Below are 27,944 nucleotides of genomic sequence, written 5' to 3'. Positions count from 1 at the left end.
CTCTTACGTGAGACCTAAAAACCTGTATTTAAAAAAACAAAACAGAGATTTGATAAATTGTGTATAAAGGTGTATTAAGAATTGCAATGCAAAAAAATTAGGAATGTAATGCACTCTATTGTGATGTAAGTAAGAAATAATAAAAAATAAATAAATTAATTTAAAAAAAGGAAAAAAGAAAAAACAAAACACAGCAAAAAACACTTGGATTGTGCAGAGGGGAGGGAGGGAAGGGATGGGGTAGTGGGGATGGGAAGGTCAGTAGAATGAGACAGACATTATTATGCCATATGCATGTATGATCATATTAGTGGTGTGACTCAGCACCTTGTACAGCCAGAGGAATGAGAAGTTGTGCTCCATTTGTATACAATGTGTCAAAATGCATTTATTGTCATGTGTAATTAATTAGAACAACAACAACAAAAGACTATAGTCACTGTGTTGTACAAGTGATCTCAAGAACTTAATCCTTTTAGCTAACTGAAATTTTGTGTCCCTTGACAAACATCTCCCCAGCTACCCCTTCCCCAACTCCTGGTAGCACCCATTCTACTCTACTCTTACAAATTAAACTTTTTTGGATTTCATATATAAATAAGATCATATGTTATTTGTCTTTCTGAGCCTGACTTTTTTTTTTACTTAACATAATCTCTAGGTTCATCCATAAATGACAGGATTTTCTTCCTTTCAAAGACTGAATTGTATTCCATTGTGTATATATGCTACATTTTTTTTTATCCATTCATCTACTGGATATATACAACTTTATGCATACACCACGGTTTTCATTATCCACTCATATACCTGTTGGCCATTTGCAAGTCTTGTTTTGAGAAGAGTCTATTCAGACAAATCCTTTGTGTATTTTTATTTATTATTGTTATTTATTTATTTATTTATTTGGTACTGGGGATTGAATCCAGGGTACTTAACCACTGAGCCACATCCCCAGCCCTTTTTTTAAAAATTTGAGACAGGGTCTCTGCTAAGTTGTTTAGGGACTTGCTAAGTTGCTGGGGTTGGTTTTGGACTTGTGATCCTCATCCTGTGCCCTTCTTAGTTGCTGGGACTACCGGCTCCTTTGGGTAGTTTTAATTGAGTTCTTTCTTTCTTTTTCTTTTTTTTGGTGGTGCTGGGGATTGAACCCAGGGCCTTGTGCATGAAAGGCAAGCACTCTACCAACTGAGCTATATCCCCAGCCCTTTAATTGGGTTATTTCTGATGACCTGTTTGAGTTCCTTATGAACCTTCAGTTTTCATAAACACACACCACTCTTCCATTAATTGTAACCACCCAGAATTCTTGTTCTTCCCTCGGAAGCATTCAGTTTCCTATTCTGGTTTTTGCCCCATGCTCTCTCTATAACCATCCACTTCTCTGTCTAGACAATCCTTGTGCATCCTTGGAGGCCCAGCTGAGAGCTATGTCCTCCATTGAGGCTTTCACCCATTAGAATGTGAACCCCTTAAAATTATAGGAAACGTCCTATGCATTTGAATATCCCAGCACAAAGTCCAGTCCTCTTACCTTATAAATGATTGGATGGATGGACAGGTGGATGCAAAATAATCTTTTCAAGTCCCAATATGTATATGGCACTGATGGACAAAGCAAGTGTAACACATGTCTCTGAATCTCTTTGTCAACATTCCTGGTTACTTTCTGCACCTTGTTTCTACCTTGTTTTGTTTTCTGTTTAGCTTTTCCAAGGTGAAATGTTAGGGGTCGATTAAAAAGGACCAGCATCCCCCATCACTATGAAGATATTCATCAGTATCCCACGTATCTCTGTGATTTGCTCTCAGATGTTGTTGGTGTCTTTTGGACCTACTTTTAGGAGCCACTTTCTCTTCTACACTCCATTTCAGCCTCTTCTTCCTCCCCCTGATTCTAGCCTACTTTTATTCCTTTTGATCTTTGCGCTGTCTTGACTCATTATCATGGAAACCATCAAGATGTCTGTCCAGATAACGTTAAAAAGAATTCTAGGCAAACAGCAGATCTCTGGGAGGGCAAGAAACTGGGACTTCTGCTTAGAATTTTCAGCTTTCAATCCTGGGCATCCTTCTGTGTTCCTGCCTGGGGACTGGGAGGGGGGTCAAACTTCACTTCCTTGCCATCCAAGGAAATGGAACCGGAAAATACCAACAGCTGTGAAGGCTTCACCCTTAGTTAGGAATTAAAGGATATAAACGGCTGTTGGTCTCTGCCATTGAGACACTAAGAAAGGCTTTCATCTGTTGCTAGATTCAAGTTTAACAAGGAGACCCATGCCGGTCCAGAAGTCCAGCTTTCCCTGATGGGAGAATACCAAACAGATGTGGCTCCCTTGTAAACCACAGTCTCCTCCACTTTCCCTTGAACGCCTAGGGCTTCCTTTGTAAGGAACTCAACAGATGTTTCTGGGAAGTCCTTAAATCAGCGCAAACTTCAGAAGCAAGGGCTATCTCCTGGATTCTCTCTGTAACCACCTTCAGAGATAACAGCCAAGACAGAAAAACAGAAAACCACAGACATTTAAAAAAAAAAAATTCTGTTGCTGTCTAATTAGAATAAGTTCTGTGTTCTTGCCTCTGGCTTCCCTGTTTTTCTGTTATATAATAAGGTAATATTTTAGTTCTGAAACTCAGGGAAAAAATTGGGTAGAAAGCTTAGAACTTCTCTGACTCATTTGTTTTTCAAAAGTCTTTGGAAAGGAGGAATAAGAACACATAAAACACAATTACATAAGCTCACCCACCTTTGTGTGTGCGTGTTTGTGTTGTTGTTGTTGTTGTTGGTTTGTTTTTTCAATAAAATTGGAGCCAGGAGTGCAGCCCCCTCTTCCCTGCCTCCCCCAAATAGTCTTGTGTCAGGAAAGATCAGGGAAAAGAAGAGGGAAAGTGAATTCACCTCTATGGAGCCTGCTGAACACTAGACAGTACCTGCTACTTAGTCTTTCTTAATTCCTACAGTAGCTCAAATGGAGTAAAAATGAAGTTAACATTCTGTTTTATCAGTGAGAAAGCTGACGTTTAAACAAGATAAAGGGCTTTCTTACTCTTGCACTGCTACTACAGAATTTAGGAGTCAAGAGTTTGAGTTTAGTCAAAAATCTGTGCTGTCATCACACTCTACTATGGTTCATAGTGTGTATCATTATTTCACAGATCTTCCTTCAATGGTTGGAGGCTTTTCAATGAATGGTTTTAGCTAGATGTGTAGGATGGAGAAATTTTCATTTTTTCCCCCTAGAACTTTTAAATACATGGTTATTGTTTTGGTTTTTGCTCCTCTAAAAAAATCACCACCACAATGCCTCGGGAATGTGTCCAGGTACTGTAACTTCCATGCTCCCTTCTGAGATGGGGCAGAAGATTCCTTAGCCTCATAAAAACCCATTACTAGTCCACCATTCCCTGCTGCTACTATTCATTCATTCATTCATTCACTCACTCACCCATTCAATGAGTGCTTGCTGTGCAGGATCAGGTCTTGTTTTAGTTACCAACAGAGCAAAGCATCCAGAGTCCCTGTCTTTGAGCAGTTTGTATAATGTCCAGATGGCTAGTTGCTAAAATCACTCTGCACATTTTTCTAACATGAGTAGTTTATCCAGTGGTCAGATGCACTGTGGAAATGGCTGTATCCCTTTGGCAATCTCTCTCATGAGACCACATCTGATTTCATCCTCCTTCAAAATATTGTGGCAAGGAATGTGAGAATGTAAAAATGCCCCTAGGGTTGGGCTTTTCAGACTTGGGATGGTGAAGGGTTCAGTTTATAATTAGCGTGTATGTTTTAACTTTTAAATTTTCTGCTGTGTGTCTCCCTTATAATTTTAAGTTTAGATATAAATCCACGTAACTCCTGCAAGACAAAAATGTGCATTCAAAAAAATGTATTTACAGTATGGTAGAACTAGCACTGTAGACTCATACTCAGATTTGGGTTTAATTAATTAGCTCTGCCCTTTATGAGCTACTATGTGATGTTATCTCTAAGTTTCCATTTTTCTGTTTGTTAACTAAGGATTATAATCCTGACTTTATCATGCCATTGTAAGGATTAAATGAGACAATATGAGTGTAAACACATATCCCAGAGTTTGAGACATGAATTACTAAAAATAAATGTATGTTAGTGTTCTCTCCTCCACCCCCAGGCATTTCTATATAACTATTAGACAAAATGCATGGAGACTACTAGACAATTTCTGAATCGTATCTGCAGAATAATAAACTGTATTTTAAGACTCAGTAAGATTTTACAAAAAAGTATCAGACTTCCTTGCTGAATCACTCTGTGATTGGAATCACAAATTCTTCAGGTTGTCATCTTTCATAGGCTTTGGAAAATTCTACTGTTTCTTTTGGGGCTAGACCAAATCCTTGCTTCAGGGATGACCACCTAAATCTTTAGAGAGACAGCCACTAGGATGGGTCTGTATTATTGGTTTTCAAAAGACAAGAGTGCTAAATCTGCTCATGTCCAATATCAAATCAGCTAACCACAGCAGAGAGTGAGTACAGGTTAGCTAGAGAAGTCGGGGACTGCCCACTGGTCCCATCTAGGGCAATCTGCTTATTAAAACCAATGTTGGGTAAGGTTACTTGGATTGTAACTCTCAAAAATAGAGTAAGTGTCCTCAAACCATTACTGCCAGGAGTAGAGCCCCCTTTTCCCTGCTTCCCCCAAATAATCTTGTCAACTGGGAAGTGTTTCCAAGTCTCTGGAAACAGGATTTGCTTTTGGAATCTGGTAAATTGTTTGGTTCCTAGGAATTTACTAGTTGGGAGGGCATAAAATGAATTTTGCCACTTTCTGAATTCATACTACCTTAATATTTTATGTATGGTACATCATTTAACCTGTAAAACAAGTTCATCAGGCAGTAGTAGTATGATTTCCATTTCACAGACCAGAAAAGTGAGACTCAAAAATATAACTTGCCGAGGATCACACAGGCAGCACAGAGAACACAGCTGGGCTCCAAAGCCCTGTTCTCACTACACCAACCTCTCAAGTCCATGATGTTCTTACCCCAGAGGAAGCATTGCCCTTGGATTTCCCCTGCCTATTGCCTCCGTTGTTGAATCCTCTCTAAAGAACATCCTAAGAGAAAACCAGCAGTCACAGGAGGACCTTGAAACAGGCTCCTACATTTGATGCAAATTACTACAGGTGGGAAGTCTAAGACTCTGTGCCTTTCAAGAACTTGCCTCTTCTAAAATCTGGTACTACCCAAGTTTGTTCAGTTGCTTGTTTGTGGAAAACATGCAGACAGCTGAATCTACTCCCCTCCCCCAAGCCACTGCCACTGGAGAATTGATGGTGCATTGTGGAGGGTCACAACTCTACCCTTATATTGCAACCCAATACTTTAGTGACTTGGTGGCTGAGTTAATGAGGACAGTGTTAAATAACCATCCCTTCTCAACAAATCCCAAGAGATACCTCTGGAAAGAGCCTCCAATATGCTAAGAAGTAGAGCAAAAGACAGTGGAGACAGAGGCTTGAAGACAGTTCTGTAAGTTAAGGCTAATCTCCCGCTGTCCCGACTTGCTCTGGGTTCTCCATTACCTGTGCAATGTAATTTTAATGGCCCATATCTCAGGTGACAATTTGTTACATCTCAGCACCAGCTGGGAAGGGAAATTGGGACATGTGATATTCAGTGGAGGCCAGCAATAAAAAAAAAAAAAAAAAGGCCATAATTGAGTAGGGAAGGGGGCATCTGCTGCTCCATTAGTGGCTGGTCACTTGTAGCCATGGCATCAACAAAGGCTGAGCCCTGCAAGCTAGTGGTGCTTGGGGAGGCAGGCCAGCTCAGCACCAAGTGTGAAGGGACATAGTAGCAGGGCCCTGACCCCAGAAGCCTTCTCTCTGCTTCCCACCAGTGCCCTGCCTCCCCTTTGGATTGACAGAGTACCTTTGTAGGCCTAGAGAGGTCTTACCTGTAGAGGCCTCTGCAGAGGAAATCATTCTTTAAAACTTCATGCTAATTTCAAATTCTAATTGATAATTCTATCCATGTTTCCCCTCACATAATCAAGTTTTCCCCTTCAGTCTTCTAGTGAAAGGGATGATCTGGGAAGACAAGCCAGTTTGGGAAGGAAGGAGGGGTGGTTAAAGGGAATAGACATACTAGTCCCTGTAAGACCTGAGTGTGATCCTAGTCATCAACTTTTATTAGCAAATGTTCAGTCTCTCTGAGCCTGTTTCTTTGTCTGCAAATGCATTGGAACGTACATACTTGGTGGGACTGTTGAGAGTATTAAATAGCATGCTATATGTAGAACACCTGGCACATGTTGGGACATAGAGTGGCTAAGGTTGAAACGTTAGTTTCCTCCATACCACATAGTGTCAGTGTGATGAAGTAGACTCATCAGATGAACGGAACTGAGAAAGGAAGGAACCTCGGGGGGAAAATTTGTAATTAGATCAAGCCTTTGCGCATGCAGTTGATCATTCATGTTCCCCTCGTCTTTTGCTCTATCTTGTGGAACCAATGGAAGGAACAGAAACATTGCAGGGATGAGACTGATTTCCCCTGGCATTGACAGCTAGAAGCAGGAAGGGGTGCACAATAGAACTGGAGAGGACATTTCATGTGTGCAGCCAATGTGGCCTACACAAAGCCACTTTCACTTCTTGTTTTTGCTATAGGCGGCAGGACCCAGCTTGACACTGTAGAAAGTAGTTGCTATTGTGTGAATAGAAATTAATTGATGCCACTGTATAATGTATATTAAAGAACAAATGTATTCCTGAAAGTCCTGAGGTGGCTGCCTCATTGTGTCACTTGGCCAGTATTTTCAGTTCTCAGGTAAAGTTTAATATTGAAAGAAAGCTTGGCAAAGAATCCTTTTATTATGTGAACACATCTTATAGTGATACATTTAATGGATCCTTTAGAAATTAAGATGCCTTCTCAGGAGACAAACTGATGTCTTACTTAGCTATTTCTAAGGGGGAAAAATGTTCTTCGACGAAACAGTAGGCTTTTAGTGATTCCCATCACGCTGCCCAGGTCACCAGCACTGGAGAGCAGTGATGATTTAAAGGAGAAGCTCCAGGCAATAATTGGATGTTGGTTTATTGCCCACTTCCTGTGTCACATCCCCTGGCAACCTGCAGGCAATGGCAGGCACCCACCTGGCTTCTGGTCTAGCTGAAGTGATGGAGCCCTAATGCCTAATGGGACAGCACAAATTGGCCTCAGCACTGGGGGATCACTAACCCTTCCCTCAACATCATTGTGATTGCCTGGCCTAGCTAGGGAACCTGCCATAGCCACCTGCAGCAGAAGGAAGAGCGTTGTTGAATATTGGAGATTCACTGTTATGGCCATCAGATATGTGGCCATCCCATAGTGGGGAAAAAGAGCTTACCACTAAGGCCAGCTATCTTCCATGTCTCTGAAGAGAAATGTGAGCAAATATGTCAACAATTGGTCCCAGGTCCCAGGACACATCTGAGGGCAGGTAGTATCGAAGCATGTGGAATAATGACCCACTTGATTTCTGTTTTCCAGAATTAGTGTCAAGGTTAAGGGCTCACGTTCAGTTTTGATTTAGATCTTCTCCTTTCCCTGTGTGCTATGTAAACTTGGTGATCCCTGAACCTCTCTGAGACTCTCTCCTTATCTGAAAAGTGGGTAAGAATAATAAAACCTTCTTTGTAAGGTAACGAGAATTAAGTGACATCATGCAAGTCAAGCACTTGGCCTGTTCTTGTTAAGTGCTGAATAAATTTTAGCTTAATTTCCTTTTCACGGTGACATAAAAAGGGAAGACCTCTGATTTATTGTACTTTATACTGCCTGGTTTATAGAATTTTACCTAAAGTATTCTATGTCCATTTATCTTTTGGTTGAAGTAAAAATTGAGAAAAGCCATAGATCATGTCAGTTACTATAATCATGAATTTTTACTATAATTAAGAATTTTTTCCACATCCATTAGGCTATCAATTAATCAAAACTTGAATATCAGCTGAATAGATTCCATAGATTCCATTTTTTGTGTGTAAGGCAGTAATTTCAAAGTTCAAAAAATATAGTTATATTTTAACTAATGTTAATTACCTATTTTGGGGGCAAGCACTGTGTTCGCCCCCAAATATGTATATATTTTTTCCTAATCCACACAGTATCCCTGATTGACTATTAGTATTGCTAATCCTATTTTCAAATAAGGAAACAATACATTTTTATTCCCAAAGTCACCTGTATAGTAAGTGGTTGATCCAGGCTTAGCATCCAGACTTGCCTAACTACAAATCTATAGAGCTTTTTTTTAAGCTACATTCAGTGAAATTATGATGTTTCCCCTCTCCAAAAACAGAATAACTTAAAAACAAATAAGATGAAAGCAACGTCTATAACTCTTAAAATGATAGAGATTAAGGAGATAAAACATTTCTTTTCAAGTTGAAAAATTTAGATTGGCTTTTTCATGTATGTTTCTGTTTAAAGTTCCAATGTGCTTGTGAAAATACCTTCATGATTACCTTGAAAGAGTTCGTCTCCTTTCTTCCCAGTATCCAAGCCCCATTTACAAGTGACATCTAAAAGAATGGAGGGGAAAAAAAGTAGGTTTATGAGGGATACTTTATGTTTTCTTTCTTTTCCTTCCCTACTCCTCAACTTGAGTATGAGTGAAGTAAACGGCAGACATTTCCGTTTACTGGAAACTGAATCAAATCACTAGGGGCATGAGATAAGTACAATGGCTGTGTTCTCTCAGAATATTCTTTCATGGGACGAAATGCTGTGTTTGATTAGTGATTATGCATAAGTGCAAAAAAAGAATGTGTTTCATAATATGCTACTCCTCTTTTAATTATTTAAAGTTGACCATTGACAACTCAATGGAAGAGACCAGACATATGCACATTGGTACCCTGAAGTCCAACCTAGTGCCAATGCTAATGAAATTCTGGGCATGGTCAGGAAGTGTCCTAAAAGCAAACTAAATTGTCACTGTCTTATCAAAAACCCTGGTGGTTGTTCTTGAAGTCTGAGTGCCTGGCTTTTGAGTCAACTCAGAAGAGTGTATAAGAGTAGAAGGTGGTCCAAAGAGTGGCCTCTCTAATGATGAAGGCACTGAAGAGTTGGGGTGCCTGTTTGGATTAACTTGAACTCCTCAGAAAGAGAAAACAAAAGATGAAATCTGTAAAATCACAGATGTAGTTGATTTTTTTCCCCTGCTAAATCTTAATAATTTTTTTTTAACCACTGAACTACATCCCCCAGTTCTTTTCATTTTTTGAGATGGTGTCTTGCTGAGAATCTCATCATTTTGCTAAGACTGGCCTTGAATGTTCAATCCTCCTGCCTCAGCCTCCTAGTCACTGGGATTACAGTCATGTACCAGCACATCCAACTATAACAAACCATTTAATGCTTGAAGAGGTTCAGTATTAGAATGATAAAAGAAAGAGAGAAATAGTTTATGTATATATGGATGCTTAGGAACTTGGTATTTCCAGAGTGGCGCAGGCTAAAATAATAGGAAGATGGATGACTGATCATTTTAGATAGCAATAAATTCTTCCAAGACAACGTGGACAAAGGGACTTTTAAAGTTCAGATGACAGAGATTTAGAACAGTGGTTCTCAAAACTCTTTTTGGTCTCAGAATCTCTTCCTACTCTTAAAAATTATTGAAAATCCCAGAGATCTTTTGTTTATGTGGGTTATATGTATTAGTAATTATCATATTAGAAATTAAACTTAGGACATTTTAGAAATATTAATTAACTCATTAAAAATAATAAACATAATATATATGTAACAAATAATATCTTTAAATGAAAAATAATTGTATTTCCCAAAACAAAGTAAATTTTTTGAGGAAGAAGAGTGGCATTATATTACCTTTTACAAGTCTCTTTAACTTGTGATTTTATAGTAGACTAAGGGATTCTCACATCTGCTTCTGCACAACAGTGGATTCTGATATGTTGTTTTGCTTCAAGTTCAGGCTCACACCGATATATAGTTGGAAAGGGGAGGACTATGTGTACCTCTGAAAGGACCCCCAGGGATTCATAGCTATGTATCAATTGATGTTGTGAAGAAACCCATGACCTCTCCGACCCAGAGAGAAAGCTCTCCTGAACTTGAATACTTGTTGCCAAAAGGACTCCCAAGGATCCATACATGCTTGGAGGACCCCTGCTATAGATAAAGCAATTGCGGAGGCAGTCCTCTGCACGCAGTATGCACTTGGCAATGTTGATTGAATGAATACAAATTGAGGTTGCATTGAGAATTTCACAGTATGTCTCTGGTTAAAGGTACATCATAGTATCATAGGAATATAAACCTCTTAGAAAGCAAGGTTCAGAGGGCCCATTGATTAGTAGGACATATGCTTTGTGGTATTTATCCAGGAGAGCTGATGACTTTTCACCTCACTCTACCTAGTCACTGCGATGTCCCTATCACACACTCTTGGGGGACCACAAAAAGAAAGATGCTAATTGGTCTCTGAAAAAAAAATTAGCTCTCTGATTTCTTCAGCACTACGTTCACACTGATCTAATGAACTAATTCTGACTAAACATTTAACTGGTGGTACTTCATGTGCATGTAGGAAGTATCATAAAATTTGAATGGCATTGCTATGATATAATTATTGTCTCATACATTACATTAGAATGTCATTAGAGACTACCTACCTCTCTTACCTACCTTGCAAATTGTATACAACAGCTATTGAAGTTCAGGAGGGCTTTCTGTCTGACTCAGAGAGGTCATGAGTTTCTTTCCATCATCAAAGGATGTGGATTTTTATAGAATGCCAAGCATTATCCAGGATTTTATTAATATTATAAAGTAGTTATTATGGAAAAGAAATTGAATTAATGATTTAGAAAGCACAGTACTTGCTCTTTTGGATTATCTGGGACCCTGCCCTTTCCATAGATAATTCAATTCAGCATTAACTGAATTTAATAATAGACGGTACCATGAGGGAGACAGCCATTGGTTAGCATAAGCCAGACATGGCTGCATTGCTTCACCCTGCAGAGGAGCAGCTCTGAGTTATCCTCTGTGGACAGACTAGTTTCTGAATGGGGTTTAGAAAATATTTTATGCCCCAAGAAATGTGATTTCAGTGTTCGTGTCAGAGGCCAATCTCGTACCTGCCTTGCTAAGCAGGTTATGCCATATCTAGCTTTCATTTTACGCAGACACTAAAATAAGGGTGTCTAACATTCATTGAGTTTCTACTGTAGATTAGACACATTTCATTGCTCATTACTTTTCATGACAATCTTTTAAAAAAGGTAGGCTTTGCCTATTTTCCAGATAAGGGGAATGAGGCTCAGAGAGGTGACAGGGGTCACACAGGTCATACCGTGTGCTGAGACCTGCTGGTGTTTCTGACTCCTTTGTGTTTTTTTCCCACTATGCCAGGAGCATCTGTGAGATGAGCATTCTTGGCACGTACTTGCATGCCTTTGCATAATCTACAAACATAAATATGTTCAAAGACTGCTTGAGAGGGGGATGCAAAGTGAAGGATGAAAAATGAAAGGATAATTTGAAGAAGCAGAATGTTTAGCTCCTCGATGACACTAAGGCATGAGGCCCTGACAGAAGAGATTCTACATAGATAAGAGGTTTCAACTCGTGGCTTTGATAATTTCTCGTTGTACCTGGAATACGTGGAGTTTGACTCAAGGCCTTTTGAAACGAGGAAGACCTATGCCAGTTGTCTAAACCTACCATTAATAAGATGAGACAGATGTTTCAATAATTTTTTGTGTGTGTGCTGAGGGTTGATTGTATGGGTGTCTTTTAAAGATAAAAGTCTCCCTGGCTAGGAAGAAAGGGAAGGGGGGGAGGGGGAAGAAGATGAAGGTATGCCAACTTGCTGCATGTTATGCCCTATAGTTTCACAGCTAACAAATGAGAGAACCGATACAATTTGGTGCTTGCAACTTTTAATATTCAACCCAGAGTATGGATTCTGACTATCTGTCTGCTTTTCATTTTTACTTCCTAGTCTGTTGACCCTCTTTCCTGCTCTTTAACACCAGGATCCCTGGAGCTTAAGGTTGCTGCAAGGTTTTAATAAGATGATGCGTGGGCCTTTGTATGTAGAAAATGTTCAGTAAATATCAGCTAATGTTATTATGAATAATATTGTCAGTACTGTATTTCTGCCAAGAATTGCTGTGGTTTTCTTCCATGTTAGAAGCTGCACATATCGATAAACCATTCATATTTCCAGAAATAAGGGCCCTATAGGTAGTTTTCTGTACTTTCTTCTGGTGGACATTTCAGTCCTGGTTTCTTAGTCATTTCTCACTTGGTCCATGTTGACTAAAGCACATTGACTCTTTAAATGGCCGTGGAACCTGGCTGTACTTAACAGTCTAGGACGACACGTGGGCTGATTGGACTTGATGTTATTTCAGGTGCCACAGGTGTGCATTTCATCTCCGACAGCCCCTTGTCATCCCACCCCCCATTTCGTGCTATATAGCAGCTGCCTTTGAGGAAGGGCCCCTGTGGGACTCTGTTGGCCCAGGGGAAATGTGACCAACACCGGCGGCTCAGGGTTTTCAGATAAAGTATCATAGCCTTTTCCAGGACAATCTGACAAGAAGACATTGTCAAAGTGAACTTTTCTTTTTTAGTCTTTTAAAAATAATTATTAATAATGTATATTAATTGAACAAATTAGTGGATTTCACTGACATTTCCATACCTGCATATGTTGTGCTTTGGTCATGTACCCTCCCTTCTATTTTCTCTTGCCTGCCCCCACCCACTCCCCACTTCTCTAATAGTTCCTCTTCTACTCCCAGATCTTTTTTTTTTTTTTTAATTTTATTTTTCACATATGAGAGAAAACTAGTGTTGCTTATCTTTCTATATCTGGCTTATTCACTTGATATGAGGTCTTCCAGTTGCATCTATTTTCCTGCGAATGACAGGATTTCATTCTTTATGGCTGAATAATTCTCCATTGTGATAGATACCATATTCATTCATCTGTTGACAGGCACCTAAGCTGATTCCATGTATTGGCTATTATGAACAGTATGCAGTTATTTCATTTCCTTCAGAAAAATACCCAGGAGCAGTATAGCTAGATCTTTTGTAGTTCTAATTTTTCATTTTCTGAGGAAGCTTCATACTATTAAAAGTGAACTTTTAAAGTTACCCAATAAAATAGACCCACTAGATCTATTTAAGTTCTGTCCAGTTTTTCCATAATGGAGTCCTACCACTGATATCCAGACCAATGGTAGAGTCCCCCTTCCTTAATGCCAATTCTTTCCATGCAGAACATTGGCCAATCTCTAATTCCCTTGCCAGTACCTAGTCCTCTTGCCCCAACATTCTGCGCATCCAGTAGGGCTCCCCCTCAGTTGCTGCCTGCTGAGATTGCCCCAAGCACCTCCCTTATCCTCTTGGATCTACAAGGCACCTCCACTTTCTATTCAGAAACAGCAGTTCTGAAGTCAGCCACAGTCAGTGATGCACACCTATAATCCCTGTGACTCTATAGACTGAGGCAAGAGGATGGTAAGTTGGAAGCCAGCCTTAGCATCTCAGAAAGACCCTGTCTTAAAATAAAAAACAATAATTTTTAAAAAGGGCTAAGATGTAACTCAGTGATAAAGCACTTATGGATTCAATTCTCAATACAAAAAAAAAAAAAGTTTTAAAGTCAGCCACAGCATTGGCTGGGCACAGCACTCTCAACAGGGAGCTCAGAACTCTCCACAAGTTCTCTTCTGGCTCCTAGTGCCTGAATTTCCTGGTAGGACTTTTTCTAAAATTAATGCTCTTTTGCTGAAGTGGAAGCAGCCGTATGGGGGAGTAAGTAAAACTGCCGTTGCCTTTTTCCTTAAAGGAATTCTCAGAGCTAGGCATGGTGGTGCACGTATGTAACCCCAACCACTCAGGAGGCTAAGACAGGAGGCGCTTGCATTTGAGGTCAGCCTGGCAGTGTGACAAGGGCCTGACTCAAAAAACAATAACAAAGAATTTTCACTGTTTTTTGATTATTTACTGTGGCTGCTGTCTGTGAATCCAGCTTCTGCAAGGTAAACTAGCTGTATCTGTCTTAATAGTGTTACAACTAAATAAAAGAAGGAAAAAATGCAAGAGGTCCCTATTCATCCACTTCAGCAGCCCTTCTTAATTTGAGAAATAGTAACTTGGTATCACTGTTTCCATAGCTCCTGGATGTGTTTTTGTTATCAATAGGAGTCAGCAAAGTCATTAACCCATGCTTTAAGAAGAGTCCAGTCTAAAAATACGACAGCATGTTTCTTTAATGACACGATAAAAAACTGAAGCCTTCTTCTTTCCTTGGAGATAAGCCGTGGCAAGTGTAAGACAGGCAGATGTGTCCCTGAGGATGACTCTCACGTCACTGTATAGCTCGCTGCTCATAAATAATGAGCTTGACAAATGTAAGATGCATCAGTGAGTTTCAAAAGGCAGAGCTCGGATGACCACGTTCTGCCGTTGGTAGTAGTTGAAGGCAGTTGTATAAGACTTAAAAATTACCAAAAGGACTGGAGTATATGAAAAACTTTATATAATAGCCGAAGGGAAGTAAAATATTTTGAATATCAGATCTCTTTTTACTTTTTCCTTTAGTTATCTTTGACATTCTAAGAGATCTTAGTGCCAACAGGTATATAACTCTTCAGCCTGTTCTAAACATAGCAAATAATTATTTTCTTTGAAACCACAGACCATATTACTTCTCTGCTAAAATTAAATAAATAAATAAATAAATACAACCAAAAAACCAACTTGATATCTTCCCATTGCAACCAGAATAAAATCCTAAATCCTTACCATGGCCTGCTGGACCTCTTCCTGAGCAAGCCCCTGGCTATTTCTCTGACTTTCTCTTGCTTCTTTTCCCCCTGCCCATCAGATTCTAGCCACCCCAGCCTTCTTTATGCTTCTCACCCCCCTCACCCCCATGCCAAACTAGTTCTTCCTCCCACTCCTCACCCCCAAGCCTTTGCACTTCTGTCCCTTAGGTCTGTAACACTTGGCCCTGGATTTATGTGTAGCTGGTTTCTTGATAATTCAGGTCTCAGCTCAAATTTCCCTTCCTTGGAGAAGACTTCTTTAAACATTCAGTATAATGTAATTTAAATCCCTTTACTTTATTAGATAATTGGTCTAATTTCCTTTTATTTCTTCTTTTTTCCCCGTGCCGGGATTCGAACCCAAAGCCTTATACCTTAATTTTCTTCTCATTTTTTTTGCTCTGAAATTGTTTTGCACATTTATTGTTTGTACTAATTGCAACAGAGATAAGAGGACAAATAATTTCTTATTAAATATCAAATAATAAAACGAAAATTGTCATTAATCTGAAATATTATTTTTTTCTGCAAACATGACAGCCTGAAAGCAGTTGTCCAACTCAAAATGTATTTACTTACAATGTGCCCAGTACAGTAATAACTTCAGGAGGCCGTTCAATCCGTCAGCAGATATTTATTAAACATTTCACATACTCTTCTCCTCATGAAACTTAAAACCAAGTAGTGGAGTGAGATATTATAAAGCATGGAAGCTCCATGAATATAGGGGTCCCTCTTGTTCAGTGTTGCAAACTCAGGCCTCCAGTAGGGGCTAGCACATGCAAGTGCTTTGTACAAAGTGATGAAGGAACAGGTGAAATAAACAGTGACAAGTGTGAAAAGTTTAGTAGAAGAAAATGCAATGTGCCAAATATGCAAAGTGCAAAACCACCCTCAATTACTTCCGTATAAACACACACACACACACACAAAGTCTTTAACAGAGTGCCTCAGAAGTAATATTTAAGGAAAGATGGAAGTGTGAGTGGGATGCATCAGGGTAGAATGGAGGAGTTCTGGGCAGAGGGACAGAACCATAGATGCAAAGGCCCTGAGGTGAGCAAAGTGTGGCATTCCTGAAATCTAAAAGAAGGCAAATGTGAGTGATAGATAAGGAGCTTGAAAGATAGCAGGGTCTTGGAGACCTTGCAAGAGAGTATGGTTGTTCTCTGGAGACTTTAAGCCTCTAAGAACATGAGTGAGTGATAAGATTTGAATGTTAAAAGGATTGGTCTGGACCCAGATTGGAGAAGGGCAAGGAAGACATCAAAGTAGGGGACAAATAAATTTCTCCAAATCTTTTATAGTTGCTAACAGGGAATCCCTGTAACAACAACAAAGACTAGTGCTGGGTGCTGGGACACACACTTGTATATAATCCTAGCTACTTGGGAGGCTGAGGCAGGAGGATCACAGTTCAAGGTCAGCATGGGCAACTTGGTGAGACCCTGTCTCAGAATTTTAAAAAGAGCTGGGATTTTAGTTCAGTGGTAGAGTGCTTGTCTATCTTGTATAAGGCCTTTGGTTTAATCCCCAGTACTGCAATAGCAAAAACCAAATTAACCAAAGGAAATAAAACTGAAGTTTATTAACATGTATGTCACATGCTATGCATGGGAGAAAACCTGGAGAAAGGAATAAATCTCTATAGTAAATTTCAAAGAAAGAGAGTTTAAAGTTCAGGCTTAAATACTGTCATTTGATGAAACAAAGAATAAAAGGACATCAGGAACCCTGGTGATAGGAGGTGGCCAGAAAAAGCAGGGAAAATAAGGGTGTGTTATTCCGCTTTGCATTCAAAAGAACAACCTGGAGAAGGAAAAGTTTATTTGGGCTTTATTAGAGGTTCCGTCCAGGGTCACTGATGCTGTTGCTCTGGACCCAAGGTGAGGCATTATGGCAGCAAGTCATGGTAGAGGAAAGCTGTCAGCTTGTATTGGTCAGGAAGCAACAGGCCTTGAGGGTGGGGGCCAGGGTAGAGATGCGAGAGGGAGAGAGAGAGAGAGAGAGAGAGAGAGAGAGAGAGTGAGAGAGAGAGAGAGAGAATACGCCAGGTGAGAGGGGGGATATAATCCCTAAGGCATGTCCCCAGTGACCCACCTCCTCCAGTCATGTTGCATGAGCCTACATTTACCATCTAGTTAGTCCATTCAAATTATTAATCCAGCAAATAGATTAACCTACCGATTAGATTACAGCTCTCATAATCTCATCACTTGGCCTCTGAACATTCCTGCATTAGCATAAGAGCTTTGCCGGGGGACACCTCATATTCAAACCATAACAAACCAGGGCTCATTATGCAGATATCAGTCCATGTCCCCCCCCATTCAGCCCTCCCTTTCTTCCTGGTACAGAGGAGACCCCCTTACAAATGGCATTTCCTTTGTAGGTATGAATTTCTCTTTTGAAAAGCTGACTTTAGAGAACTCTTATGTCGGCAGTTTTCTCCAAATAATCATCTTGAAACAATATGTCAAAGAGGCGTATTTAGGGGAGATCTGATCTACACTCGAATTTTGGGGTATATTGGGATATATGAGTGTAGGTGATAGGTGGTGGCCAGACCACTGCAGTGATCTAGATAGGAGATGGTGAGCACCTGGAGAGAATCAGTGGGTCAGAGAGGCTTCAGGAGATGAGTTGGTGAGGAATATATGAGGTAAGTAGGGCCCAGGAGGAATAAAAGGCAATTCCGAGGTGTCCACCTGGAGCAACTGAGCAATCATTTTCCTGAGGCTAAAGATCTTAGAGGAAGGGTTATTAGCGGGTAAAAAGTTTGAATGAGTTGAGTTTGAGGTTCTCCTGAGATACCTATGGAAAAATACGGACCAGGCCAGTAGACATACAATATGTACCTGAGCCCTCCGTATATATGGGCTCAGGTGAAAGCTCTCGGCTACACCATGTAAGTGGTGCTAAAGTCCTGGGGTTGCTGAGATCACTTCAGTGGGTAATTTAATGAATAAAGGGCAAAAGCCAAGGACAGAGCTCTGGGTGACACATTTAATGAGGATAGAGAAGGGAGAATCATTGGAGTTTGAAGAGGAGTCGGAGGAGGAAAACCAGGAAAGAATGGTGTCCCCATGAGCAGAGGGAAGAGTTTGCTGCCGGGAGGAAGGTGTTGAAAGCTTAAGTAACAGGAGGGCAGAAAAGACAAACACATGGTAGTAAACACAGAGAAAGGGACGAGGAACAGTCTAGAGGAGGTAAAACATGTATCAGGCAGCATTTGTCTTTCCAAAGACCTTCTGGTCTACTTCAGTGCCTAACAGAGACCATCCAGCACCTCCCCTTCCCAGTTCCAAAGCAGAGGATGTTATTCTGTAGGAGAAGGCGCAAAACATAAGGGTACCACATCTTCCCAGAAGGTGAACTACACCCAGGGTCTTGACTTTCCAGTTGTTTCCCTTCCCTCATGATGCTGGGCAGTTTCCTGCTCTTGTTTCTTTCCAACAGACTGCCTAGGTTGAGCTTCTGTTGGTTTAAGTGCTTTGCTCTTTGCTTCAACCAAAAGAGTGTTGGGTTTGCCAAGAACTCTTTGACTCGCAGAGAAAAGACTGTCTGACCTCTGCAGGCTGCATGAAGGTCAGCCTTGGCAGTGATTCAGTGGCTTAGCAGGTTTACTGCTATAGCCTGCAACTCTGAACCCATAAATTAAGAACCTCGTGCACCTCCAACATGCACGGAAAAGCTTTGTTCTCGTCTATAAATCACAGGAATTCTGAAGGCCTTGACAATTCACAGTGCAACCTCCCTTCGTTGTTCTGCTTCCAGGAATTTTTTTCAGACTTGATTAACTGGAAGGGTGGAGATAGTGCTTTGGAGGCTCCTTTAGTATCCTTGGCTCTATGAAAAACATAGAGAAATAATTCTATTTTTAAGGTAGAAGGCACCAAATCCGTCTAGCTCGAGACCTTTTGCAACTCTGATTTTTGTGAATGATTTGCACCCTATATCCACTGAATACCCAGCAGTGATTTCATTCTATCCATGTGGCTTGATTCCTGGCTGCCTCTCAGTTTAAAACCATCTTACTGCTTAAGATGGGTGATGGGAACAGCTATAGCATGGGACAGATGTAGGTGGGAAATATGTTTGGAGCTAGAAAAGAGGGGAGAAAGGGAACACAACTTCTGATTTAAAACTTTGGGGATTCCCTGGTTGAAAATCAGCAAATCTGATTAGTAAAAAAGGAAAAACGTTGACTTTCTTAAAAGAGAGTATTCTCAGAGAACAGGAAAAGATGTCCCTAAATCTAATCTTTAGCATTATTGTCTGTCTTCCAGATAAACTGACCATTCCATATAATTGGGGAATATTTTTGTGTTTTCACCAAAAGAGGGGAAACAATTTCCTTTCTCATCTTCCAATTTCACTTCATCCTTGTAGCCTAACTCTCTTCATCCTTCTGCCCCGACATCTCACACACACACACACACACACACACACACACACACAATGGTATAGAATCAAGAAGAGGGCAAAGCAAGTATATCCTTCAGGACACTGGAGAACTTAGAATTAAACACCACGTCTATTTAAAAATTAAGAATGCTGTATTTATCCAATGCCATTTTTGGATAGGAAGGGATGCGACTAGAAGACTTCCAAATTTCTCTCAAGTGCTAACATTCCATTATGGGAAAGGATCCTCAATTAAGGTCCCTATTCTAAGGGTAAGAAAAGATTGGGGGTGGTGTGCAACCCTAGGGGAGATTTATTTCAATTCAGAAGAGACATATGGAATACCTGCCATGCCCTGGGCATGGGGGAAGCATTGCAGGACATAGAAAGAACCACAAAAATGTTCCCTTAAAGCAGTTTGGAGATTCCTCAGGAAACAGGGAATGGAACTACCATGTGACCCAGCTGTCCCACTCCTCGTTTTATATCTAAAGGACTTAAAATCAACATACTATAGTGATGCAGTCACATCAATGTTTATAGCAGCTCAATTCACAATAGCTAAACTATGGAACCAACCTAGATGCCCTTCAACAGAGAAATGGATAAAGAAAATGTGGTACATATACACAATGGACTATTACTCAGCCTTAAAGAAGAATGAAATTATGGTATTTGCAGGTAAATGAATGGAACTAGAGAATATCATGCTAAGTGAAATAAGCCAATCCCAAAAAAACAAAAGCCGAATGTTTTCTCTGATAATCAGATGCTGATTCATAGTAGCGGGGCGGGGTTGGGGATGAAGGAACTTTGGAGTAAGTGGAGGGGTGGGCAGTGGAGATGGGAAGGTAGAATGAGACAGACATTATTACATATATCCATGTATGATTACATTACTGGTGTGACTCAGCACCATGTACAGCCAGAGGAATGAGAAATTATGCTCCATTTGTGTACAATGTGTCAAAATGCATTCTACTGTCATGTATAACTAATTAGAGCAAAACAAAACAAAAAAGTGTTCCCTGTCCTTAATCTTACCATCTCCAGATGAAAAAAAAACTAGTAAAAACAAAAGGAAAATACTATTTACCAATAGGAAATTCATATTTACCAATAGGAAAATACTAAGAATCTCTAAATTTGAAGATTATTCCAATGTATCCTTTGGCAATGATTCTATAAGGAGCTAGAAATGCCTGTACTACCCAGGGAAGAAACTCAAAAACTCAGAAAGAGGAGAGAGAGAGAGAGAGAGAGAGAGAGAGAGAGAGAGAGAGAGAGAGAGAGAGAAAGGAGAGGAAGAGGGAAGGAAGGAAGGAAGGAAGGAAGGAAGGAAGGGTGAGGGATGAACAGAGGGGAAAAAAAGAAATGGAATTATAAAAGAAGTGGTTGGGTGATTGAAATAGATTTTATGGAAATGACTGGAATTGAAACCTTGGGTCCCTTACTCTTTCCCTTGACCACCTGAACAACAGGTTGCCTTCTTCCCATCCATTAATTTCTCTCTTAGCTGTACAGGTCTCTGATTTATTTTTCTGAAAGTACCAGTTGCTTGTCCCAATCTTTTGCTTTTCTGAAGCACACCGTCTAATGGATGTTGAACCTTTTTCCTGGGCTGATTTTCATTTATTCCAGCCCTCAAAGGTGTCTTTGGCTTCGCTTTCGCCTCACCTGCATCGGGTACCTGCAAAGTCAGCTCATCAGTTCTGTGTGGGATACACGAGCATCATGTGCTAGAGAGACTGGGGGAATTTTTAGCAAGCCGTGGGTCTCTTGGTACATGCAGTTGTGTTTATCCTTTGTGTTGATTGGTTGTATACGGTTTTAATGGGAAAAGCACGACTTTACTGACCTTTTCTGAACAAATAAACTTATTTAAGTCAGCTTGGTGTCATTTGGGACAGAATGTTCCTTCTTTCTTCCTCTGGGGCTTCACACCTCCCCAATCACCCAACCCTGAAACTTTAAAAGCAGACTAGAAAGGGACCTGAAAGAAGATGGGGGTGGGGAGGGGAGAGGCCAGTGTTCTGAGGCTGACCCCCATCTGTGCTGTGCTTTGGTTTTCAAGCAAGATTTATGGAGGCCCTTGTGTTCTGTCTGTAGTAGTTAGCTCCCGTTGCCACTTGAGGTCAAGCTGGCCTTCCCAAGGGAGGCCTTGTTTTTCTAGAAGGTGCTTAAGGTTCTTCTCCTGATGGGGTCTGACTCCCTCTGATACTTGTGAAGACAGGGTAAGGAGCATCCAAGAAGATGCCTCCCTGTCTTTCCTTGTCTCCATTTTCTTTCCTGGCTTTCCTCTCAAATATGGTAATTAAGCCACTAGACATGTTTGGAGGGAGGTTAGGAGTGTGATTTAACAACTAAGATAAAACTGCATGTTGTATCTCTAGTTAATTGAGAAAAATAATGTTGTTTGCTTAACTTTTCATTCTTTGGAGGTGACTCATGGGGTTTGTTTGTATGTTTTTCAATTGTAGCGTGAGTTAGCATCTCCTTGGAGAATATAGAAAATGACCTTTCAAGGGTGGAAAATCAGTTTTAAAAAGTGAAAAGTTCTGCTCAGCATGGTGGCACACTGCTGTAATCCCCACTGCTTGGGAGACTGAGGATTCCAAGCTCAGGACAGCCTGGGCATGACCCTGTCTTAAAATAAAAAAAATAAAAAGGGCTAGGGATATAGCTCAGCGGTAGAGTGTTTACCTAACAAATATGTGAAGTCCTGAGTTAAAGCCCCAGTACTGGAAAAAAAAATCTTAAGAAAGGGGGGAATTTTCCCAATCACAGAAGTCAGTTTTTCTAGCTATGCCCATTGCCAAGTGGAGGGACCTGTTTAAAGAAAGGTTAAATTAGAAGTGACCAAATTCTTGAGGTTTAGGAGTCTCAAGTGAAATCTGATCCTTAACTGGGAAATTCTTCTTTTTTTTTTTTTTTTCCTTCTGTCAGGCAGGATGCTGGCTAACAAACTGCAACAGAAACCCATGTGCTTAATGGTCTGAAGGAAAAAGTTCAGTAGGTTAGCATTGCGATAAGAACCAGGAGCTGTGCCTACTTTACAGAATATACTTAAAAACAGCAACCACAGAAATCCTCATTGAATAGGCAAGACAAGTGGCCCAGTGAGCTTTTGTGTTTCACGATTACCTGTCTTAAGAATTTTCCATCTCCTTTGAATTCCACCTTAGCTTTAATCCTTATACTGTGGTAACTATCAAAATGTGGTGTCATGTTACTGTTGCAGACATACCATTTTGGTGGCTTCAAACCTTTTTATGTTTTTCAAACAAAGACACAGAAACTGAAATAAAATAAGTAAAATTGGATCTGCACTGGCTGCAGTGTACCACCCATGCTACCCCCTCCTCCCAGGTGAAGTGGTCTCCCTCACTCTAGAGGCAGAACTCCAAAGTTTAGAGAGCACATTTCGAACACCACGGATCCATGAACGTTTGCCATTTATGATTTTCCTTGGAAACTTCTTCCCTTGTTGTTTGAGAGAGTCAGGGAGGTGTCACAGACCACGAGAGGCTGCCTGAGACCATGCAGCATGGGATAGAAGAGTCTGTGAACTCAGATGCCCACCTTCAAGGCCTTGGCATCTCCTCCATGCTTCTCTATCCTGAGAAGGTGTGCCCGGTAGAAGACGGGCATGTGTTGCCTTTACATGCTGAAGGAGCAGAGATGTCCTCTTAGAACTATAGAAGTTGATCGTTTTGAGCAATAGCCCTGGGAAGTTCTGACCAGGCAGTCTGTGTCCCTCCAGGGCCCACTGATGGACTCCATTGGAGCTCCTGAGAGCTTTGCTGCATTCACTCCTGAGCAGCAACCTCTGACCTTGCTGTCTTGGATCTTCTGATCCTTAGCACATCCCCCCACCCCTGCACCCACACACACCCAGTTTCACAGTAGTCATTAAAGATGTCATCTGTGCTTTCACCTGGCTATGGTGCTTATTCCTTGACTGGTACTCTTGAAAGTCACTATTATGAGACTTTAGCTTCATGATGTTGAATGGGAACTGTGAAACTGCACAACTTCTACCAGCACTGTTAGTGGCCTGGCTTAAGCTCCCCATCCGTGAGACAGCCACAGCATGTGTGCATTCCTTTCCCGAGATTCCTAACTCTAGTGCTAAACCCAGTTTTCCCTCTTGCCATAAAGAAACTGCTACAGCAAACTTAAGAATATGACTGTTTTTTTTTTTTCCAAGAATACTTCCTCTGTTTATTTTCAGATTTTTTTTTTCTTTTTCTCATTCTGAATTGCTCTAAATGTGATTAAAATTCTGGGGATTGAACTCAGTTTTTTTTTTTTTTTGTACCAGAGATTGAACTCAGTGGCACTTGAGCCACATCCCCAGCCCTATTTTGTATTTGATTTAGAGACAGGGTTTCACCGAGCTACTTAGCACCTTGCTTTTGCTGAGGCTGGCTTTGAACTCATGATCCTCCTGCTTCAGCCTCCTGAGCTGCTGGGATTACAAGTGTGTGCCACTGTGACAAGTGTGATTTGAATATTTTTAGGACAGTTTTTTCCCCCTTTTTATCTTTTCCTATGACTTCAGAGATCATAGGATTTCAGCTGATGCCTACTATTAGATACTATTGGTCTTTCTCCCTGTCCCTCCATGGAGATATCTCCAAATATCATGCTTTTCTGTGTGAGGCTAGGCAGTGGCTGGTTTATTGACTGTCCTGCCTAACTGGACTTTCCAAATGGCTCATCTGAGACTGTTATTATGAGGTTGTAAACCCAACCAAGACTTACTGGTTGAAATGAGTGTAAAAAGGACATTCCTAGGGGCTGGGGTTGGGGCTCAGTGGTAGTGCACTGGTCTAGCATGTGTGAGGCACTTGGTTCGATTCTTAGCACCACATATAAATAAAATTAAGGTTTTGTGTCTGATTACAACTTAAAAAATAAAAGGACATTCCTAGGGTTGGTGAGAAGCACTGGAAATTTTGGAAGTCTTGCTCTGGGCCTTTCCCTATGTGTCGTGACATCCACAGTGTGAACCTAAAGTCAGAGTATCTCCTAAAGACTGTGGGTGTCACATAGAGATTTAACACTTTGAGTTCCTGAACTATACCTGAATCAAGGGGGAAAACTTTTTTTTGACTATACACAGAATGTCATGTTTCTTTTCTTTAACTTTACCTGAGTACTGTCCCCATTCTACCAGGTGGTGGTGGACCCACGCTCGTACATTGCTTAGACTTTACTATTCCTCAGAATTTGGCAAAGCTCCCAGGATTTGACTCAGTGCCAAAATATAAATCAGCCCACCTGGTCTTTTATCTACACTGGCTTCTGTTGTCCCAGCCCACTTGGTCCCCTTGAGTGTGCTGCATCTGTGCTAATTAGTGGGCACAGGAATCTTGGGTACAGCTGGGTTCCCTGGTGCCTATATCCGGCCATCCTGTAGCCATCACTTCTGATGAGTTGTTGTCTTCCCTGGCAATAAGTCCTATCAATGCATTATCTTGAAATACTTCCTTCTGTTTAGGTTTTGAGACTTTGGTGAATAGAAACTCTACATTTTTACTTTGTTTCACCTTTCACTTCTGCCACTCTTTATTTCTCGAGAACAAATTGTCCCATCCTGTGGGTCTTTGGCTGCTGTATCATGGATATCTCTGTGGCCACTCTCAGCCCTCTCTACTTTCTGGTCCACTCTCCTCCTACCTTCTACTCCAAGCCTGATTTGTGTTGGGGTCACCTGGAAAATTATTAAGAAGATCAGGCCCCACCTGAGATCATATTACTGGGAAAGAATCTGCATTTTTAACTCTATCCTCAGGCAATCCATGTGCCTGTTGGAGGCACAACTTACTAAATCATGAGCTCCTTTTTCCATATTTTTTATTGGTGCATTATAGTCCTACATAATGGTAGAGCTTGTTGTCACATATCTGTGCATACACACGATATAACAATATAATCTGGTCAACATCATTCCCTAGTGTTTCTCCTTTCCCTCTCCTCCTCCTCCCTCTCCCCGGGTCCTTTTCCTCTGTTGTGCTGGTCTCCCTTAGATTTTTATGAGATGTCCCTTTCCACCTTTCTTTTCCTTTTTCCTCTCTAGTTCCCTATATGAGAGAAAAAGTATGACCTTTGTGTTTCTGAGTTTGGCTTATTTCACTTAACATAATGTTCTCAACTTTCATCCACTTCATGAGTTCTCATGACAAGAACAGTGGTTTGTTTGTTTGTTTGTTTTTTTGCTACCATCTGACCCCTTTGACAGTGCCTCAGTGCCTATGTCATGGCAGCCCCTCAATAAATAGCCATGAATATATGAATCACCTATAAAAAAGACACAGACCAGCATTCACGTTGCAGTGATCTCTGTTAGAGGAGGGATTGTGCCTAGGTATGACCCAGAAGGTACAAAACTGGAACACTTGGGGATGGAAGTGGGATGTGCACCACTCAGTAGAACTGAAACTGTTGGGCTGGACTCAAGCTAGGTCCACAGATTTAACTACCAAGTTAGTTGGCAAGATGGAACCAGTTGGGCTTATTTGGCCAGCTTGCTGGGGAGCCTGACCCAGAACAGGGGGAGCAAAGACAGAACCAGAAAAGCCAGGACGTAGTACAGCCTCTGTGAGGGTTCATAAGGACATGATGGGAAATAAATTTGGACAGGTACACTGAAATTTCAAAGGCAATTATTTCCCACTAATATTAAAACAAAAATTCCAACTAGATCAAAGACAAGGCAAAACATATGAACAAAATCTTCATTGTTCAGGTTCAGCACATTCCTTTTATTTATTTGATCTTGGGGGGTAGGGGGGAGATGAGCCAAAAAAGCGATTAAATCCATCACTCAAGCTGCTTAGAAAATCTGAGACTTTAAGTAGTGACTTTTATAGTACCTACTTATTCCAAAGACACGACCACCTGGACTGACATCAAGGCACCATTAGAGTAAGACAGAGAGGTGAGGTGGCTGATGTGGAAGGATTTTATTGGTGCAGATGCCCCTCTTCAGATTGGTCACTCTGAAAGAGTGTTTGGCATCAGCTGTGTGGAAATCGTCTGGTGGGTGAAGTGGTTCATGTCTGCTGGAATTTCCTTTTCCCAGAGATAACCAGATGCTCCCTGAGGATGTGTGCACATTGATTTCCCATGAGATATCGAAATTCTCCTTTGGCTGAACGTTAACTCCAAGGAGGCACTGGACTTATGGTAGGAGAGAAGAATAAACTTGTGCCACCTTAGGATTGCATTAAGGGGTTCAGAACTCTACTGCATACCAGGGAGAAGTCAGGCTTCTGGGGCTTTCTGTACTCCCTGCCCTGGAATGCCAGGTTCTGCTTTCAGGAGAGCACGTAGACCTCACTCTGCCTTTGCTCATGGCAAACTTGGACATCCTCTGCAAAGTTGGCATCTAGAATAATAATCCAGTATGTGCTTGCAAATTCCATCTTGCCTACACCAGCATGGAATTCTGCAAGAAAGATCAAGTGTCCTCCCCAATCCATTCCCCTTCACCTCTCTGTGCTTGCAATGGACTCTGAGAGCTTGCTCTAAAGCATACAGAGGTGAGGGAGGTTGTTCTGATGGAAGTCAGTCCTCCAGGTCTAGGCTGTAAGGCTGCAGAGAATGAAGAAGTACAAGTGAGGGAAATGAGTCCTGGGAAACCTGGAGGATTTCATTTCCCCTTTGTTTATGGGGGAGAGTATCATGTATTATTCTGAGATTAGAGATCAACTGAGCCTGGACTTCCTTGGAAGAAATAGTAGCTGCCACCTAGACATGAACTAGAGTTCCCCGGACAAGCAATGACACTTACATTCTTAAGTCAGCTTCAGAAATCTCCGCAGGAGTGGAATGTGTGCCCAAACAAAAAACCTGCTTCACAGTGGCGTGGTCACTTGCCTGGAGCTCCGTGTGCATGATCTCTGCCACCATGGTATCTCAACAGATGCTGACTTGAAAAACTCTCTTCTTCCCTAAGACTGCCCCCCGCCCCCAATACATTCCTACCTATAGTAATGACATAGACGGAACGTTCAGTTTGCTGTGACTACTGTTAGAGGAAGGATTGTGCCTGCACTGTGACCCAGAAGATACAAAATTGGAACAAGTTGGGGATCGAAGTGGGCTGGGCACTTCTTGGTGGAGCCAAAAAAATGGGTTGGGCTCCACAATGCCTACTTGTCCTGCTCACGCCAAGCAGAAACAAAAACAGAACCATCACCAACATATGACCTTCTTTCCTTCCTAAGTGGTGCCTGCAACTCCGAGAAAATTCATTTCAAGTAACACTCAACGTAGGTGACTTTATCTATAACAAATTAAACAGTTATCAGTGTGGGCTCTGGCATTCATGATCTAAGTTGGCATTCATGATCTCCCAGCCTGCCACTTAGAGGCAAGTTACTCATCCTTGCCGAGTCTCTATGATGTCATGGGTAAAATGAGGTTAAAGGACAGCACCTGCCTCTTGAGATTTGCTAAGAGGAGGAAGTGAGACTTTCTATGCAAAGGAGCACAGCACTCTGCTGTGGTGAGCACTGACTGAGGAAGTACTGGACTTTCCCACCCCCCTTTCCCAGGAAGAAGCAGGTTACCCTCCTCTCTCTGCTGGAGGAATTGGGATTACATTGTGTAAAGTTTCATGGATCTGTCAGTTTCCAGTCTCTCTCCCTTCCTTCCTTCTCTAGGACTT

At 41.2% G+C, this 27,944-nt stretch overlaps 1 protein-coding gene and 1 non-coding gene across 3 annotated transcripts in view; one reads left to right on the top strand and one right to left on the bottom strand.

Moving 5' to 3' along the window:
- The window catches only part of Mob3b (MOB kinase activator 3B), a 189,624-nt gene that overhangs the window by 69,855 nt on the left and 91,825 nt on the right, over positions 1-27,944 (top strand). The window lies entirely within an intron of this gene.
- Positions 1,131-1,203, bottom strand: Trnae-uuc (transfer RNA glutamic acid (anticodon UUC)). Its single transcript has one exon. It is a non-coding gene; the product is annotated as a tRNA-Glu (tRNA).

Source organism: Marmota flaviventris, chromosome 13 (genome assembly GCF_047511675.1).
Source record: "Marmota flaviventris isolate mMarFla1 chromosome 13, mMarFla1.hap1, whole genome shotgun sequence".
NCBI lineage: Eukaryota > Metazoa > Chordata > Mammalia > Rodentia > Sciuridae > Marmota > Marmota flaviventris.
The sequence above is the reverse complement of the archived record's forward strand: the minus strand, read 5'-3'. Positions and strand labels throughout refer to the sequence as shown.